The sequence below is a fragment of the Dromaius novaehollandiae genome, chromosome 13, assembly GCF_036370855.1.
Source record: "Dromaius novaehollandiae isolate bDroNov1 chromosome 13, bDroNov1.hap1, whole genome shotgun sequence".
Lineage (NCBI taxonomy): Eukaryota > Metazoa > Chordata > Aves > Casuariiformes > Dromaiidae > Dromaius > Dromaius novaehollandiae.
This window is the reverse complement of record NC_088110.1, coordinates 12590578-12610847: the sequence shown is the minus strand read 5'-3', so window position 1 is coordinate 12610847 and position 20270 is coordinate 12590578. Positions and strand designations below refer to the sequence as shown.

General features: G+C 35.7%; 1 long non-coding RNA gene across 1 annotated transcript in view; it reads left to right on the top strand.

Annotated features, from left to right (window-relative positions):
* Positions 1–20270, top strand: part of LOC135329732 (uncharacterized) — a 109171-nt gene that overhangs the window by 18672 nt on the left and 70229 nt on the right. Inside the window, exon 3 of the long non-coding RNA XR_010391339.1 lies at positions 19374–19453. This is a non-coding gene — a long non-coding RNA (uncharacterized LOC135329732). The remainder of the gene's footprint in view (positions 1–19373; positions 19454–20270) is intronic.

Genomic DNA, 20270 nt, shown 5'->3' with positions numbered 1-20270 from the left:
TAACACTGCATGTGTAGCAATACATATCTAATTATTTGTGGAAGGTATTAGTATTGTAAATGCAGCTTATCTTTGTTATAAGAGTGGCATTAATAACAGAATTTCATAAATGCCAACATACAGCATGATAATTTTGAGGCTTTCTGAAAATATGGTGTATTGTCACTAAAGATGCTCACAAATGCATGCTTGTGTGTGTGGATGGGGAGGGGAAGAGGGCTGGTTTGTGCTTAGAATGCTTCCTGATGCATAAATATTAGCATTAAATAATTTTGAATACCTTGTTTCCTAAAAAGATTAGTAGCTCTTCTCTATGTGATAAATTGTGCAAGAGTTATTGTTCACACCAGTCTTCATACTGTATTATTCTGTGTAGCTTTAAATAACCAAGTCCAAATTATGCTCAGCAAGCTGTTGGGAAAGCTTGGAGAAATCTGAGAGCTGAAGGGCCAATTTGTGCCCTGACTTAAATCCTGTGCAAATGCACTGACTTCTTGCTGGCTGTAAAGGATATAAGGCTGTACAGAATTTAATCTGCGGCATTTAATTTTGACTTAACTTGGCTCTATTTTTTTTTTTAATATTATTCCATCCCAGTGTAAAGGAACATTGTGCTTATACATTACTAATTTGCAGACAGCAGCTTTACCCCTCTTTTACCTGGCATCTCAGATTTTACATGGAATGCTCATTTTAAAAAAACAAACAAACAAACAAACTACATGCTTGGTTACCAAAACTCAAGATTGTTTTGGATCTCATTTGCAATCACAAACTTTGTACTTGGAGCTATTGAACGGTAAAGTATATTCTTTGTATGAAATCTATTATCTCATTATGGGCATACATTTGTTTCCTAAAAATAGTAAGTAATTCTTAGTTCTTTTTTGGGTGCATCTAGACTGCTTCATCTCAGTGAGGCGTCTTGCAGTAAGTGTTGCTGTAATTTCCAAAGAGATCCCATTTGCTATGCTACATCTAAAATTGTAGCCATTATGGAGATAGGCTGCAGTAAACTTGTCTTCAAGGAACTAAAGATCCAGCTAGCTATTATGATGCAAAGTATCAATGTGAATCTTTTTGTCTGGTTTTGTATTTCAGCCTTTTTTCTAATTGTCTAGGAGTGACTGCTTGTGCTAGTAATTAGAGAGGCTGAAATAAGGGTACTCTGGAAATAAGAGAGTCATCTCACCATAATCTAAGTATTTTCGCCCTGATTTTGTTCCTGGATGACTCCTGCAATAGTAAAAACTCAACTTCTGGGTATTGTTAAGTGATTGGCAGAAAGTGATAAAAGCAAAGGCATTCAGGCATAGTCCTAGCATTAATTCAAGCTGTGCGAATAATTTCACACACCAAGTGGAAACTGCTCAGTTCCTCTTTCACTGAGTTTAAGGACAAGGTGAAGAATTCCACTTTTCATAGTGACCTTTGCAAAAAAGTATTTTGTAAGACTATCCACTTACAGTAATTAGACCTAACTCCTAATAATAAGAGTGGAAGGCCAGACAGTGCATTCACCTTTTTTTGCTATCCTACTGTATTCCTGGTGTATCTTTATTGTTCAGGTAGTCCTATTGAAATAGGTGGGACTATTCTTTTAGCACACAGTGGATTATCATGTGAAAGTGGACTTAGAGAGCAGGTCCTCTGAGTTGCTCTTTTGTTAGTCTTCTGCTTTTTATACTGCCAAATCCTGACAATCAATCTCAAAATTGACTAATACAAGGAAAATAGTAATAAATTCAATAGAAAAAAAATCACACAATGTGCAATTGCTGTCCAGTCCATACATCATCCCATTCTTATTTGCAAGTGAGGAGGAAGCTCACCCCTAGACTATTGCTAAGCTAAAAAAACGAGTGTTAGGATCATAGAAGAGAGCCAGCCAAGTTATGCCACTGTTCAGTGTTCACTACAGATTTTTTTTTGTAATAGTTTAACTTGGCTGTAATTGAATTAGAGAAGCCAGTTTTGAGTTATATGAATAAGAAAATTAATGCACTTTTTGGTGATTAATGACTCAGAAATAACTGGCTTAGAAACCCTCACTGGCTTTAACCATTCCTTTCAGTCAGGGCCATTGCCTAAGCCTAGTTTGGCCCTTCTGCAATTTTGTATTTTCTGGGCATTCAGTCACTGCTTTGCATATTGGAGGTTTTTCCAAAATTATAAACCATTTGAGATGAGTGAGCCTGCAAGTTCTATGAGAAAAATTACTAGTACATATCATAGACTTGTTCAAAAAATTAATGTGGGTTGGACCTAGCTATGGTTAATCTCTGCAACTTCTATTAGATATATAACACACAGTCTTTCATAGGTGTTTCCTAAGTGATTGAAGGAAATTCTAACTTCCACTAGAAATTTCATTCAAAGTATCATGTGCAAAAGATGCTTCAAAAGGACCGGTAACCCTTGGCAATCACATTACAGAAAAGTAGTTGGTGAACCACGAGCTTTGTGCTTTTGAAACAGGATCTCTGTTCACCAGTGTAACAGATTTTCCAAAGCACTTCTTCAGAAAAAGAAACTCCGCCAAAACCATGAAGCCTCTCTTACAGCAGTCCTTCTTAAGTGGCCTTTGGATGTTTTTGCATGACCTTGCCACGTGTGCTACCTCAGCTTTTCTCTCCTGAGCTTTATTACTCCAGATTGTTTTGTGCCTTTTGGACATGTTAGAGAAGAGGATGTTGATGAGGCCTCCCACTGAAACCTTCTGCAGGTACCAGAAAGCTGAAGCCTTTTGTGGGAAAGCCGTCCTAAAAGAAAGGAGGGTTGAAAACTTAAATTCACCCTGGTTCCAACCTGCTGTTAGTAAGTGCCTTGGTTTTCTGTTTCCATATAGAAAGTTTTGGGAAGTTATGTACAAGCATAATCTTTGAAAAATCTTTTAAGGAAGCTATTAACTCTGCTGGCATATGGAAAATTTAAAATTTCCACAAGTGTTATATAGGAGAGACCCTCTCATACATGCATATGATGCACTTACTCGTGTTATGAAATCTGCCTCTATATCTGGCAGCAGTTTCAAATTTTCTGAGGTCTCTGTTTAAACTATAACAAAACTCTAAAGCACAAGCCCTCGCTGAAAGGGAGTTGAAGCTATGGTATGGTTCTGCTTAGGAAAAATAAATGTTAACAGAATATATTTTTGTTTAGTCAAACTAGACATAAAGTGAGGATGTGTAAATTTCCAAAACTAGTTTTAGCTTTTACTTTTGTATTACATTTTGATGCTCCATCGCTCCCTCTCTTCCCTATCTCCCAATGACATTGTCTGAGTTTCTGAAATGTGCTGCTTTTCATCAGATAACTGACACTCACTCTGCTAGCCAAAATTTTTTAAAAAGGTGATAAGTAAGGAGCTATTAATAGCCAACGGTATGAGAGATAGTGGCTCTTCTCTTCCTCAGAAACCTCCCTCCTAAAGAAAACTAATCTCCCTATTTCATATCATGGTTTTCGTGAAGAATTAGGAATTCTCCCAGTCTACCGTCTCACCTCAGACCAAGTATGCCACTGCACCTGTTTTTAAATAGATGGTTATAAAGTATTTTGCTCTTTTCCGTACAGAGCATCAAGAGAATAACCTGTACCTGGGGGTTATGGATCATGCCTGCACATGTAGAAGGAATGTGCCATTATGATTTTGATGAAAATAAGATTGTTTTTGTATAAAATGCAGTGGCACTTCACATGTATCTAAATCACATACTTCTTGTGATGTGTTTTTTTTATTTAAAAGATAATAGGAAAAAAATATATGGTTAGAGTTCATGTTGTGGGTCGTTTAGCAGTCAGTAAACTGAGTCACAGAGAGCTCAGGTTGCTCACCAGCCTTAGTGCTTTGCTTTAATTGTAGGGGAGTGCTCTTATCTCTAATAGTGTTTCTTTAACTCTTCTACAGGGCTACAGCCAAGTTCTCATAAAAATAAGGATAACTAGAATGTTTTTCCCTACAGATCCAAAGCTGAGATGCTGTTAGGGCTGCTGTTCTTGAAGACTGTTTTCTATGCTGTCCGCTAAACAAGCTTAGTTTTAATAGGTCTGAATGAATTAAACACTAAAAGCTGCTAAAATAGTGCGTTTTCTCTCCAGAAGCACAGCTGTCTTTGTAGGCCAGCTACTGATACTGGCAGGGACTTGAATTATTTCTGTAAAGTTTTTACACGTTGTGAAAGTTTGTATAAATTTCCCTTCAAACCTGGAGCTTGTATGCCAAGCTGTAGGATAAGAAAGTGAATTTTTATAGTCCTGTTATAATGGAAAGGTGGACCTTAATTATTGTCACGTGAATGTTACAGAATAATCTATGGAAAATGAAGTAAATATTGTAATTATAAAATTCTATTTTGTTCTATTAAGTCCTTAGAAAACTAACAATATACTACTTCAAAAATGAAAAAAAAAGATGTTAGTTATTTTGATTCTTCACTACCTTCCTTTCTCTTCCTCTTAAAAAGGAAAAGAAAAACCCAAGAACACAAAAGACTGTTTTAGATAAAAAGCTGTTTCTCATATTATTTTTTCAAGACAAACACTCAGTGCCTAGACTTTAAGAAGTGCTTTATGCTTGAAAATTAAAATAAAATATTTTCATGTAATCAGTAAATTTTGTTATGCAACTTTACAGCAGCTATATTAAATGATAAGAATAACTACTATTTTGAAATTCTGAACATCTTATAATTAGACCAGCCTTTAAGAAATATTCAGAGTTAAGGCACATTAGAATGTATTCCACAACATGGAGACAGCCCTGACAAAGAAACATTATTCTTAGATTTACAATTAATTACCCTTATGTCTATACCTTGCATTCAATTTGCATATCTTAAAAGTGCTGTAAATTTCATAGCACTCCCCTGTTATTTAAGATCATTCCGCTTAGTAAAAGTTTCTACAGTGATAACTTTCTCTTGATTATGTAGTTGTGAGGTCAATAAATCTGGCTTTACTTTGCTCTACAATGTTATAATTTTTCTTTTTTTGTGTGTTTTTCATTATTTTGCTCCTTGTTCCTTCTGCCCTCTCATTTATAATCCCCCGAAGAACCAGTAGATAGAGAAGTCTGGCTAGAAGACGAAGTGAGTGGTCAGATTCTCAGATGTTATCTTTTTCCCAGAACGCACTGGTACTGGGTGTCTGACATGTTCTATACATCTTTCTAGTGTCAACCTCATTAAACAAATACAACTTGATGTATAGCTCTCAAGAAATGAAATTTCATGCAATGAATTTGTTCTATTTCAGCTTGTGTTCCTTTTTCTCCCTCTCTTTTCCACTTCAGCAGGAATTTTGTGCATTCTTATTTTCTAGTAAAATTTTACATGGTCACTACTGATAATTTTGTACTCTGAAATTTATCGGTGTTTTTCTGATGTTAAAGAAATATCCATATTTTAAGCTCACAAGATGAAGTTTGCCACTTTCTAAATAAGGAACGATTACTGCTGCATAAAATGTGGTATACCATTTAGAAGGTGGTTCAGTGTGCTTACTTTGGTCAGATACATATGTGGTTCTGCTCTAAATATGAGACACATCTGCTGTGACATGCCTGCTGTAAATGTCCTAGTCTTCTATAGGTAATTATGTATAAATGTGCTAGAACTGTGTTTTATGGTCCAATTCAAGGTTAACACAATATCCTGTAAGCCAGAAGGACATTGAACACTTGGCCAGAATAGTAAATATTGCGCTCATCCTTTTTTTTTTTCCTTCCCCTTCAGCTTAAAAGAATTTAAAGAAGAAATATATTTTCAAACTAAAATAAACCTCCTTTAATGAGACTATATATTATTTACAGAAAAATGCCACTAAACTCAATTAGTACTGGTCTCACCACTGGGTGGAATTGAGGTTGTTGAATTTTTTTTTTTAATGTAGTTCATTGAAGTCATTTACTGAATCTGGGGCGACATTCTATTTTTAATCAAGTTTAAAAGTATAATGTATGAGAAAACAGCAACACATTGTATAGATTTTTGTCGATTGTAAAAAAATACACAGCCAAATATATAAAGTTTATACCCATCTTGTTTCTTTCACTAAGTAAAATTATTTGAATGTTATTTTAAACAGGTAGGCTCCAATTGCCACCCCTCGATATTATTAATTGGTAGCTTATTAGAGTTGTTTTGAAAGTTGTTACTAGAGTCTTTTTCATTTAATATTTTACTAACACTGTTATTTAAAGCTAGCTTGCTGGACAATAGCAGCCATTTTAAAGGCTGACTGTTACCCAGAAACAGAATTATTATAATAATGGAAAGCAGAACTATTGTATTAAAGTAATGATTAACTATACTTTGTATATTAAATAAAAAACTCAGAATACAGTACTTCTAAATGCCTTTTTATTGTGCTATCCAGTCATCATGCACTTTAAAGCAGAATGCATATGTTTTTAAAATGAAAGAATCTACTTTTTCCCCTTGGGGCATGGTGCTGAAGTTATGGGAAAGAACAGGGTGGAAGATCTAACAAATATATTCATCTCTGCTCCTGAATTTCTCTCAGGCCTTTTAATATATAAATAGTTTTGAAGATACAGAGTAACTACATTTATCCTGATTTTTATGGGCTTGATACAAGCAAATGTTGAATATGGCACTCTTCTATTTGATTATAATATAACATTTCTATTAAAATGATTTTTAACAACCTTTCCCAAATTCCAATAATAGCGTTTCAAAGAATGTAACATGGTTGTGAATATTAGCTACCCCTAGAATGCCTTGGCAAAAGTGTTCAAGTAGCAAGAGTTTTTTTAGTCTTATGTCCTATATACATCTGTTAAATTACTCAGAGATCTCATTAAATAAAGCTAATGTACTTGTAAAACAGTAGGGAGAGACAGTATATCATTGTAACTGTTAGAAAGAGCCATTCTGGCAAGGAGGGAGCCAAGAAGGCTAGGTGTATGCTGGTCAGTGTAGATGTTTCTAGGCCATAAATCTTGGCCCTTTCCTGCCTAGTTATTGTGTATTTCTTTAGGTGAGAGATTGATTGTAGCAATGGAAGATGAATTTGCCCATAGACCCTTTCTTCTTCTTCCTTTTTTTTTTTTTTTTTTTTTTTTTTTCTTCATACTCCTGATGCCTTGCCAAGGTGATAATGCTTTTTTTCCTGCAATCATTTGTTTCAGATTAAAAGCATGAAACAGCATGGAGAAACACAGGAAAGCTTGTCTCTGCAGTCAGGCAAAGGTGAGGGCATGAAGATGTATAACTGTCCCAGGTGTGAGATGAGTACAGTTTACCCCCTCAGGATTTGTAACAGGTTTGGCTGAAGAAGAATGAAATAGGATAAAATTCAAGGAAGAACCTTGGCATTTCTTTATTGTGCATTTTGAGCACTGTATTTTAATTTTTTAAATGTTGCTAAGTTGTGCAATATTACTGCTAAAATATTACTTGTCTATTTATTGCTGGGCAACTTGCATAGAACCCTCCCCTGCCCCCCTGCCAGATTATACCATGTGCTGAACATAGAGGGGAATACTTTTCATGAATATATATAGATGCTGAATTTATAAGGATCAATATAGTCACAAATGTTGTACAACATGTCAGGATATCATAAAAAGCAGGCAGTTCTACATAAAATACTAGCTTAATCTTGGAGATTTTAAAGCCTCATTAAAATGTGGATAAAGTCCATATATGGAATGGCAGCATTCAAAAGGTTGAAGTTGTATATCTGTGGTACAGAAATTTTAACCATTACATTTGAATGTCAGTCGACTCATTTGATCACAGATGATATTAACATGTAAAAAGTTAAGATGATGAGATGCGTCATATATATCATTTAACCCAATAGAATTTGTTGTTTAAGGTTTGGGAAGTATGATGAACATCCTTGGCCCTTAATTTGTGAAATCTGAGATTCTAAAATAGATATGATGATATGGGTATCTCAAAGCAATCAAATTTTACATCATAGAACTTTCAGGCAAACTTTATAACTTCTGTTAAGCAATGACCTCACTGCTTAATTGGGCAGCAAGATTGGGTTGCAAAGTAGCCTTTTCTGGTGCTGGAGAGGTAATGAGAGATCACGGTTTTGGCTGGTGTGGGAACCTGATTAGAACAGAGCAGTCAGTTTTAAAGAACAGGAGGAGGCATGTCTGTAGCTGCTAGCAACTTTAACCCTGAAAACTGTGAATATTCAGGTTCTTATATGTTTACATAATATAGCTGTTTTAGCTTTGCAGATAGTTTCATTTTGCTAAAAAGTAGTATTTGATCATGCTTGTATTGTTGCTTGCCAGATTTGAGATAATCTGGTAATATGTTGTACAAATCTATTTGCCAAAGTTATCTGGTAGTAACAAATATGAGGATCTGAGTATTTTTTCATGGAAAAACTTTGAAAGTCAAGTAAATACTTTTATCTTGACCTTTCTGCAACACCGCCCCATATTCACTAGTTGTCAGCACATGTTTGTCTGGAGTCATTCGTCACTGCCATCCGTCACTCCTCTGCCATTCCCATCAGTCCCATTATCTGGGATCAGGAGAGAGCTGAGGATGTAGCCTGAAGGATCATTAAACCTCAGCTTCCAGGTACTGCAGGTAGTCCAGGTGGTCTGTTGTTATTTATAATAAAGAAACAACACAGCAGAACTGCCTGACAGTGGCCCATGAGGCCTAGTGAAAGGACGGGCTGAGGGATGTCATCACTGAAGGACAGCTAAAAGTGGACTTTCTTTCTCCCACACTGTAAGCAGAGAGGATTTATTGAACATCTGTTCAGTACATGGCTAGGAAGATTGATTAATTTAATTGCTCACACTTTGCTTAAGTAACATTTGAATACTTAATGTCAGGTTTGAAGGATATTACAACATTTACTCACCTTTTTAAAGAGGCAGAGTTTCTTATTGCTTTTTGTCTCTTTCAAGGAAGTTGAAATGCATCCTGAAATTTAGCTTGCCCAGAAGTCAGGGAAAACCATAGCAAGTGGGAAAAGCTGCTTCCTCTCATAAAAGCAACTAGTTATTTTTCATATCTTGCTCATAGTGATAAATCATTAATATAATGAGATTGGGTCATCCTCACTGTGAATGGTGGTAATTTTCCTTCTGGTATCCAGAATAGAGACAGTTCAGCATATTATATATTTCTGTACCCTTTAACATAATACCATGGTCATATTGAAGGAGTAGATGAATTAAAGCCGCAATAATTTATTGCATGTTCTATTCAGAGAGGGTATTTGGGAAGAAATTCCTGAAATCCTTTCAAAAAACCCCCCCACCCATGTATTAATGAAATAACATTAAGCAATACAGTATTTAGTGTTGCTTAGCTGTATGCTTTTTGTATACATGTGATGGTTTCTCAGCTGCATGGCTGTGAAAAGTTTATCACCAGTCTGAGCAAATATGATAAAATCCAAATAGAAGTCTTAATGGGCACTGAAAGTAGCTGGCATGAAAAACTAAGCCTTTACCAAATACACCACAGTTAACCCTATTTTCAGAATAGGGTTTTCAAATGTCAGTGTTATTGCCGGGATGTCTTGTAGCAGTGTCTGTTGATTACTGGTAAATGCTGACTATTTAAAGATAAAGGTGAAGCTCCTTGTTTTGCCATAGTGCAGAACTGGCTTTGCATTCGTCACCATCAGACATTAACTGGAGAAAAAGCAGACTGATAGATAGTGGTTCATGTGTAAAGACTGATTCTGTATGATTTTTTCCCCTCCTAAAAGCCAAAGCCTTAGTTCTCTAGTAAAGATGTTCTTTGATCTGTCTGTACAGCAGTTCATTTTAAGTCTGATATACAGTCAGATATTCTATTAGATACAGGATCTCTAAATATTTGTCTTACTTTGTGTGTAATTTGCTTTGGAACTGTTAGTGCAATAAATACTAAATAATACTGACTTACAGAGCCATGTATTTTTATTGTCAAAGATACTATATATACTGTTTTCACAACAATGCTTAACTCTGAGAGAGTAGGGATTTAACACAGCTACATGACTAATTTACTACCTTCAAACATAAAAAGGAAAGCTTGGAAAGAAAGGCCTCATATGAGGCTGCATAAAACAGAGCAATAGTATCATGTAGTGGTACTTAATAATGGTACTGGCATTTTGTTAGCATCTCTACAAGAAAAAATTGTTCTTAGAGAAGGATAATCTACAGTCAAATCTGATTGAAGTCAAAAGAAACATTGGCTGATTTCTTTGAAAGATGCCCGTCTGTCCCTGAATTTGACTGTACACAATACATCCTGCAACAACGAGTCAGATTGTCAAGGCCAGAACCAGGTGCCTATGTTACTTGTATCCTTCTACATCAGTCATACTGTAGGGAGCAGACAATTAATTCTGGAACAAAATTGAAAGTCAGAGGCAGAGTGTGAAAGAACAGAATGACAATAATAAAGTGCCCCTGCCTCACATTAATCTCCCTCACTTCAGGGCTGTCAGAGGCGGCCTGGCGGTGACTAATGCCAAGCTTTGCATACAGTGGTCACAGACATGAGCAGCATGCTCCCTTTACAGCATCCGCGATTCGCTTTGTTGAGTTTTTGACTCCTGCAGAATCATTGAAAAAACATAGCCGCTGGTCACAGGTAGCGGGACAAAGTCCCTTCATCATACACCTATTGATCGATGTGCAGCATTCCAGGACGCGGCTCTGAAAGAAATGGAATCCTGACAAATATGGGGAGATTAAACTAACTTTTTGAACAGATGAGCTCAGTGGATAAGGGTTAATAAGTTTAGCTTTGAGGAAGTGCATATCATGTGCAAGTCCAAGCATCAAGACAAAATGATCTTGCACTTCCATAGACACACTAATCCATTAACATTGCAAAAGACTTTGATGCACATTTGGGAATTGTGTTCTATTGATTTTTTTGTCATCTTTTTGCACAAATAGTAAATAGGCTAACATTTAAGGAATAGTGTAATTATTCCCGAAAAGCAAGACATCAATGTAAAGTTTATTGTTGTAGACCAGACATTTTGACAGGAATACTGTAATACCCCAGAGGTGTCACTGGGTTACTGAAAAGGTTAAAAATTGGTGCATTGTGTCGGGGAAGAAAGGCAGTAACAACAAACAGCATTCAAAAAATCACAGGCACTTCTGTAGAAAAGTGGAAATGTGTCATGTAACAACATACAGCTTCTGTAAGTGGATCACTGTACCAAAGAAGAAAGTGAAACATACCTAATGAAAATGCTTCCTCTGCTATCAGTGTTTCAAGGTGCGTGCTCTCTCATTATTTAGATTGCAAAAATAACTTTCCTTTCCAGTTTCTCCTTTTATTGTACGCGAACCCCACACATGCCACATGTTGTGGAGTTTGATAGGGCTGTGCTTGAAAATTTCATTTATCTTCTCTGATAATCGTGGGAGAAAATTCCCACACAAGACTTGCTAGACTATGCTGTTTTTTCTTTTGTAGACATGTATGTGTATGAAATCAGGAGGACAGTAGTATTTTTATAGTGTTATTTGACAAGGAGAAAAGTACTTGTAGTCCTGTGTTATAGCTGATCAGCAGAGAAGCATTCATTAGAACCTGAATGAGAAGAGGGAAGAGACATACAGCAATTTACTGTATCTAACCAAGAAAAATGTATTTTATGTTTAAATATATTGTTGGTTAGCATTCTAGGAGATTAGGAGAGAAGCCCAAAGATTGTCCTGTATACTGAATATAGTATGTTATTGGATCAGGAATTGAAATGTATTTACAGTCACATGCACACTGTCAATATCTGTAGATATTTTCTAAGCAAATTTGTTTCCATTAATAACTTAGAAATTCCAGCTTCTACTTAAAACATTTTTCTAGTTTTTCATAGTATTCCCTGATTGAAAATAAATTGAAAATATAAAAATCCCCGTCGTGAGCCATTGCTATGGTTTGAATCTGGGAACTTCAGCACAGATCTTGAGTGCTTGTCTGAGCTGGAGGAGAAAGTCTGCTATCTGGCAGCAATGACTTTTGTTATTCACTTGGATTAGTTATTTCAAAAGTTGCAAAACATATCTTCCTAACGTTGTACAAAAGCATAAGATGAAATATGCATATGGAATATGCCAGACATATCCAAAGATATCAGTATGAATACATTTAACAGTATGTCAGTCACTCACCTTGAGGCTCCAGTTTAAATGTCATTCTAAATTCTAGGTTATTTAGACAGAAAACAGGTTATGGTAGTGGTGGCATTTTGGATGGTTGGGGAAAGGATAGGCAAAGAAGCCATGCTGGTTTGTGCGTTATCTGCTCGGTTGCTCTCTAGATGTTGTTACTGGCAGGAAGAAGGAAAACTTCAGTCTCACTCTCTAGGTTCATTTAGGGGTGTTCTGTAATGGACAGGTTAGTGTCATGGTGGTAGCTGCACAGCTTCCGAGATTCTGTAGTAACCGAATCATGACAGTGGAACCTCAAACCATATTCTGCCAAATACAGTATAACCTAAATGGAAATATCTTCTTAAGTAATTGCTAACTTATCTTTAATTACTAAATTATTCTTAAGTAACCTGTTATTGAAGTTGTCTTTAGCTGGCAGAAGTTTGTTAAATAAAATGAATAACTAATTGAACTAAAGACAGAAAACTGTGAGAACTGCAGTTTTGATAATCTCAAAACTCTTTTTGGATCCAGCCCATTTGATCCAAGGCTTGCACAGACATTCAGATCTTTTTCTGAATTTTTTATTGGGAAGAATTTGAGAAACACACATAATTAAATGCCACTGCTTTCTCATTAGTGGGTTAGCCCTAACCCTTTCAATCTGTTCACAGATATTCCTGTTCTCTGGTTCCATAACTATCAATGAGCACAAGCAATGAAATCCCAAGACTGATCTCAACTGCAGACCCTGCAGAGCTGCCACTAATAAATGGTGAATGTGGCATTCTCTAATTTGCACCCAATTCCTGTGGAGTTTTTCATATGAGGTAGAGATGTGTTTTTCAGAACTATGTAAAATGTGCATGTAGCATGGTGGTTCTACTAGTTCTGGAAAGAGTCTCAGGGAGTTGTCAATGGAAACAGCATTGTTCAAAAGTTTTGAATAAATCATCGGTGTATGAATCCTGCATCCATAGCTGACCTAGATGTGGTAGATCTAATTATGTCAATGCTGAGTACTTTTAAATGCCTCTTTTTCTTTGATATTTTACAATGATTAATCTGTTCTATTTCTTCTTAATTGACTGAACAAATGTGATTTCCCTGTCTTTTTCTTTGTTGTATTTTGTAGGGATGTCTGGCTTTTTTGCTATTCTAACACAAGAAAAAAGCTACATCTAGAAATTCTGGGTTTCGTTTTAAAGGAGCCGTGAACAGCTTAGATGTAAAAAAAAAAAAAAAAAAAAAAAAAAAAGGCATTACATTTGGTCAAAAAGCCAGCATTGCTATGGAGAGAAGAAAACTAATGAATCTTGCCTGCTGCATGCTGATAGAATACCCGAGTTCTGCTGACCCCAAATCACTCTCAGTTTAGGAGGCTGTCGGGGAAGAAAAGTGTTCCCAAGCTTCATATTGAAAGTTTATCATCTTGCAACATATATAGCTATTCTGGCTATCAATGGACAAGCTGATGATTCCATATCCATAAAATCTGGAGAGAATTCAGGGCACACAGACTGGTTTCCCTTCAGCCAAGATGAAAAAGCCTCAATTTTATCCTCCAGATTGGAAGATTAAGAGGTGCTTAGCTGCCCAGATTGCATTCCCACTTCCATGCACAAAATTGGGCCATACTACATTTATGTATCATTTTAAAATAGGGAAAAATTAATGTGGTTTCTAAAATATTGTGCATTAAGGATACATGTAAAGAGAAGTTCTATAAAATTTTGGAAATTAACATACTGGCAAATAAGCATAATTTTTCAGTGCAGCATGTTAATACTCATAAAACAAGTCCAGGAAAAGTTGCATTGCTTATAGTAATGTAATGTAATTACAGTACAGTATTCTTCAGCATGTATTGTCATGCTGTATTCATGCTATTTGCTCATACGGACAGTGTTTTTGTATGATCCATAAAAAGGCAGGAGCCCATTTTCATAATGGAGGTTGTTCCCTGTGTTTACAGTATACACAGGTTACTTAAAGAAGTATCTTCTCACAAGATCTTCTTCACTGTTAAATTCTGTTTCTATATTTTATTTTCTTGGTCACTAGGAAATGCAGTGAACTCCCAAACATGTAGCCATGTATTGAAGATAAAATAGTCTCTGTAAATGTGATTAATGTATTAATGTAGCTTATCATACAAATAGGGGAGTGTCACACAATCATATTGGAAATGAACGATGTTTTACTTTGCTTCAACCAGTTAGTTTTCTTCTTCAGCATGATTTACAGGCATTTGTATTAGGCTTTTCTCTGGTTAGAGATAAAGTGAAGAATACAGAAAACATATCTGAAAGTGTCATTACTAAATATTCACTAAATAAGACTTCAGAACTTAAGAGTATTTGAGTGGAAAGGGAACTCAGGAGCTCATCTAGTCCAAACTCTTGTTAAGTCTGTTACTTCAGTATTTATGATTGGCCTTTTCTAAGCACTTCTGGAACTTACGATAAAGGCTGAAGCTGATTCTAACTCTATGTCCATTGAAGCTATGGAGGCTTTACTACTGGGAGCAAGGGTCAAATTAATCGTAAGCACTCCTGAAAATCCTTCCTTCAGTCTGCCTTTGAAGGGTTGCATTCAGTATATTCTTTCTGTAGCCTTAGAAGACTTCTTCTAGGGTATGGATACAACAAATAAAGTCTTGTCTTTTCAATCAGTTGTAAAACCTTGAATTATATTCATCAATATTTTATAAGGAGAATGTTTGCAAAACTTCCATAGAACTGGGCAGAAAATTCTGACTACACTTGTTTGCTGTGGGGAAAAAACAGCTCACTGAAAGGCAAACTTTACATTTACTTCACTTAAACTCCAACTGGAAAAGATATCTGGGGCCCAAGTATAGAATTTCTGATCAAAATGACAGAGGAAAATGCAGAACCAACTGTAGCACAAGGCCCGGAGCATTTATGTGGATTTTGGAAAACTAAGGTTTATGTCCTTACTGTGACTAAGTCAGGTAAATAGGTAAAACTGTGTTTTCCATATTTGGGCATTGTGTTCTGACCATCCAGCTACTGCCTGATTTGATATCTAGTTTTGTTTTCTCGTTCCCTCTCACAAGGTCTCCCTCAGCCCCACAAATTCAGCTTTCTCCTGATGCAGTATTTTTGAAATGTCAAATGTTTTGTGCTATGGAAAAGCTATTTCATCTCTCTCTCTTCCAAATCTAAATACAAAAGCATCATCTTACGTGGGCTGAAACTGTGCCTCCAGAGGAGGTGCATGTAGCCATGCTTGTTCGATAACCCCTGAGCATCCCTGGGACAGAACAGAGGAGTGAGCTTAGAACCTCATCTGTTCCTCTGGAGGAAATTTTGTAGTGGAGGCCCTGTACTGACACATCTCCGTCCACCTCCTGCAATGCGTATAGCATGAGTTTTCCATCTGTTCATAATGAGGCATAGCGGGGGAGGCAATCTTATATATAGACAGCTCCCACACCACTTAGAGTTTTATTGCAGAACATCTATGCAATAATATTTATTTGTGACAAAGATTTTCAGCTATTCATTTATTAAAATATCTGTGGATGTTGAACAGAACAGATTAGCCAGCTCCTAAACCTGGTGACCTCCTTGGCTGAAATTTTCATGTACTTTAAGAGAACTAGTTCTAGATCACAACTTTTTGTACGGCTCTTGCCTATATTCTACCAAGTACAGATGATGTTTTTGTGTGTACCTATTCTATTCTAGGGTTGATACAATTTTAGCTAGATTTGGCTCTAAGCAAAGAGCATTCTGTTCTTTAATTCCCTTTGTAAACAGGTTATAATAAAATTAAAATGGAGCATAAAACAAAGGAGAAAAATTTATGACTTTGTATAGCCATTCTTTTTAAATGTAGGCCTCTTTATATAATAGAGCATTACAATCTTTTTCGGAGGGAAATAATTTGCTGCAATGTGTATGAAATGGAATTTTGATAGACAGAATAAGCTACAATCCAGTTCTAAACTATAGATTTTCAAGCAGATTGATGCAACAAATTGTTAGCAAATAGCAGTTTGCAATTTGATGCTAATTAGACATAAGGCAAATATGTGCCATGACAAATTAGCAGCAAACCATACTGAAAAGGATTAGCAAGAGCTGGCACAGAGACTGCTCGATTTTGCATACTTCCTTCTCTTAGTCTAGGATGTCTGAGCCAGTTTTCCTTCTCTGTAAATAGGAAACCAGAGCAGAGATCATAGGCATGCTAGAATGTCTTTAATTGCATATTTGAAATGTTTTAACCCTCTCTTAATCCCATGGAGGCTTTTCTCCATACAACTAGCTTTATTATCCTGGGAGATGATCAAGTACTTTATCCATTTAAAATTATAACTAAATACATTATGAGGTAACTCAGCCACAGGTTTATTTAGCAAGTCTGTTGTACTTATAAGAAAAAGTCCCACTCTTATTCAAAATACCCATGCTTAACTTCCTATAAATGTGTTTTTCAGCAGATATAATTATTCATTTTAATTAATAAATTTTTGCTAGAGGATAATCACATTTTGTTACTGATGTGGACAATGCCCTTGTAGTAGTGGAGCCCAGATCAAACTCATCACGATATCCACAAGTGGTAATACAGTTGTGTTTATAAACCAGACTGAAGCAGGCAGGTGATTTTTTAACCCAGTTCTTCAAATGTATGCCTGAATGCAAACATGACTATAAGCATGACTTCAGGTCTGCAGCAAACTGCTCTTGTATCCGTAAAGACTGAGACAGTTTTATTAAGATCAAGGACACTAAGCAAAAGCCACAGTAAAAATGCCTCATTATTAAATTTAAGCAGCCTATTTTTTATTTTAGTTTTTTAATTGGGAGTTCCTGAGGTAAGCCATCATTTTCTCCAAGCTTTCACTTGATATTTGCTGATATGTACTCTGTAAGTTTAATTTTTAGATATGTAAAATGATATGTTTATACTTCAGTGAATCATTAGATACATCAGAAATTCTTAAATACTGTTTCTCTTTCCAAATCTCAGTTTCTAGGGCATACAAAATATTTAACTTATTAGCTGATTTAAGATTGTTGCTTCTCTAAGAATATATATATTTTAAATTCCCATCATTCCTATGTCCATGTATGGATCAAAAATTTGTTAAAATACTTGGAAAGTACTAAAACATTGTGTGGTTAGATGTATACACCCATTTGAGTGAGCAAAATAAATGAAGTGGAAAAATAACAGGATATTATGCACAAAAGATATTTAACTACTTCTGTGAGCCTTAGAGAGACTTCCTCAGACAATTTAAACCATGATCAATAACAAGTTTTGCCACAGTGCTGTCTTCATATATATACAATATGATAACATACTATTAAGGATTTACAAAAAGGGGATGAGAGAAGTTGCACTGTTAAAAAAGAAGAAAAAAACCCCCAAAGTTTCTCTGCAATTTCTGAAGTCATTTATATATTACTCACATAAAGGGCACTGTCCTGTAAAAGCTGTGAGCAATAAGGCCTGGGGAAGGTGTAAATGCGCATTTCCTACTACTGCTATCCTGCTATCCCTCACTATGAATGTTCCTCTGCTCCCCTTGGCCAATACTTTTACCCACTTTCCAGATCACACTTGAAATTTAGGCCATAATCTTATGCTCATGCAGAATCACAGCAAAGTTAATTGTTTCTCATCCTGGCACATGGAACTTATCTGTATCAGATGGCAAAAATTGGGGACATAGGGTTACAAATGTGTGCTGCCTAACAGTGACTAGGTTTCTTTCTTCACCTACAATGCTTTTAATTCCTGATAAAAATTATCTGCTTATTTCTGTATGCAGCAGTTTCTTATTATACTTTGTTCATTTCTTTTACCTTTATTTTGTGATGATATTCAGCTTTCAAGTTTTTCTTCTCCATGTCTTTGGCAGTCCTCAAACGCATCCTCTATGCGTTAATCTTAGATGTTTTTAAATATAGAGGGAATTGTGTGAAGAAGAGATCTCATTTCTAGAACCTAGTGCATCAACATCCAGTATTGGAAACTGGATGGTATTTGTGGAAGTTTGTGGAATCCTTCCACAAAACAGGCTATTTGAAAGAGTGCACCTCTTTCTAATGAAAAATAATTTTCTCCCCTGCTACACACTGTTTAAAGGCTGATCACACATATTTTTATATTTCCTGATCTTGTTTTAGAAATAAACATCATGATTATTTCTCAGTCAAAAACTTCTGTTAAAGTCCAGAGAGCTATTTGGTCATGGCTAAAGATCTATTTCCTTTTTGTTGTCCATAAACACCCTGGTGTTGTGTTCTTGGTGAGGTAGTTATTTGAATGTATGGAAACAGTGTAGCAACTCATCGATTAGCAGCAAATTTAGGCTAAAAATAGAACTAGTTGACAGGGATATTGTTATGAATTCTAGGATTAAATGTTATGTATAAATAGTTGTAATTTCCTAAGGGAAATTCATTTCTAGTCAAATCTTTGCATATGGTACCTTCTCTCACAAAAGCATCAGAAATTTTCTGCCCGTAATGTAGTTCCAAAACACCCTCACTGCTCAGTTCTATGACAGCTTTTCTGACAGTGCCTAAGCAGTTTTTACATATTCATGTAGATATACTGTCAACCCAGATACTGCCTCTGTGAGCTTTAGTTATCCTTGCTGCAGAGGTGGTGCTAGCAAATCTTTATGTTAGAGTGCAGATGTTTGAATGCACCCCTTCTGTTTTGATAGGATTGTGAGGTATAGACCCTTTTCCGATGAGCTTCATTACAGTCATTAGGTTGACTCCGGTGTATTGGGGTCATTCAGTGCCTACTGGTTGGAAAACTGCTGACTTGGAACACATCGAGAACCTTCTCTGAGCCTGTGACCGCTTATGTTCACACTCCAATTTTAGCCCTTCTTCAACCTCTGTAGCTATTGTGTTGCTTTTTATTGGGCTTTACTTGGATTTTTTGGGGTCGCCTGGTTTCTCCCAAGTCAGTTCAGGAGTACAGAGTGGTTGTGAATTTTCTGATGAATTTGTATCTAAGCAAAAAATAATTTGGGGGGCAGGGCATAATAAATATTTTTGATGAAAATTAAACCTATATAAATTTCTTAAATTGCTGGAAAAACTGAAAGAAACATACAATAGAAAACACTTCCTTTGTGGGTTTGTATGGTTATTTTGTTTGTTCTGGGCAAAGAGAGTAGATGTTAGAGTAAATTCATCACAATAAAGTATACATATTTTTTGACAAATGTATTATCTCTATTTAGATCATGGGATTAATAAGATGCATTGTCCCCAGGAAAATGTGTGCACTCATGGAGAACCTCACTGACATAGCTGCAGAGAGGTAAGTACAAAAGGCCAGATTTTCAAAACTGTTTTCTGAGATTGTGTAGGCGAGTTTGGTATACTTGAAACCATATAAGCTGGCATTTGCATGACATGTTGTGGCTGATTGTATGCTTACCTAAGTTATTTGCACACTCATTTGCATACAGATGTGACTGGGAAATGCAGCTGTGCTACAAATTTGACTTCAGAAGTTCTATTTGTTTCTGTTGCATCACTGTTTATGAGGATGAGAGTGCTGATGTGTTCCCTAATGTGTATGCTGATTAACACTTTGACAGTTTTGCTTTCAAATCTTTCAGCTATCCTTATCAATACTTTTGGTGTATATAATGCAGACACTATGATACAGTCTGACGCTTTTCACGCTGAAATATTTAAGGTTGTCTAGAGACTGTGGAATGCACATATAATCATCAAACATTTATTGTCCTTATCTGCATATCTAAAATTCATCAATGAATAAAAACAAGAGAGAAGCTTCTTAAAAAAAAAATTATCCTGGGGTAATTTATAGTTGCTTTCTTTTATCTATTTAAAACGCTTGAATTCACTTTGTTAGCAAATTTCTCTTGACAAGTACACCTATTTATTATTACTAAGCATCCTTTTTAGGAATGTCTGAAATGACACATGTATTGTTTTAAATAAGATCATAGAGTTAATTTTTAACTACACAAGCAATACACTAACAATAGAGCAAACAAAACATAATTAATAGTTTTATGCCATTCATCAGGATCATTTTATTTGCTGCCAGCATCTGCCAAATACAAAAATGTTTTGACTTCAATTAAAATTTTAAACAAATTAAA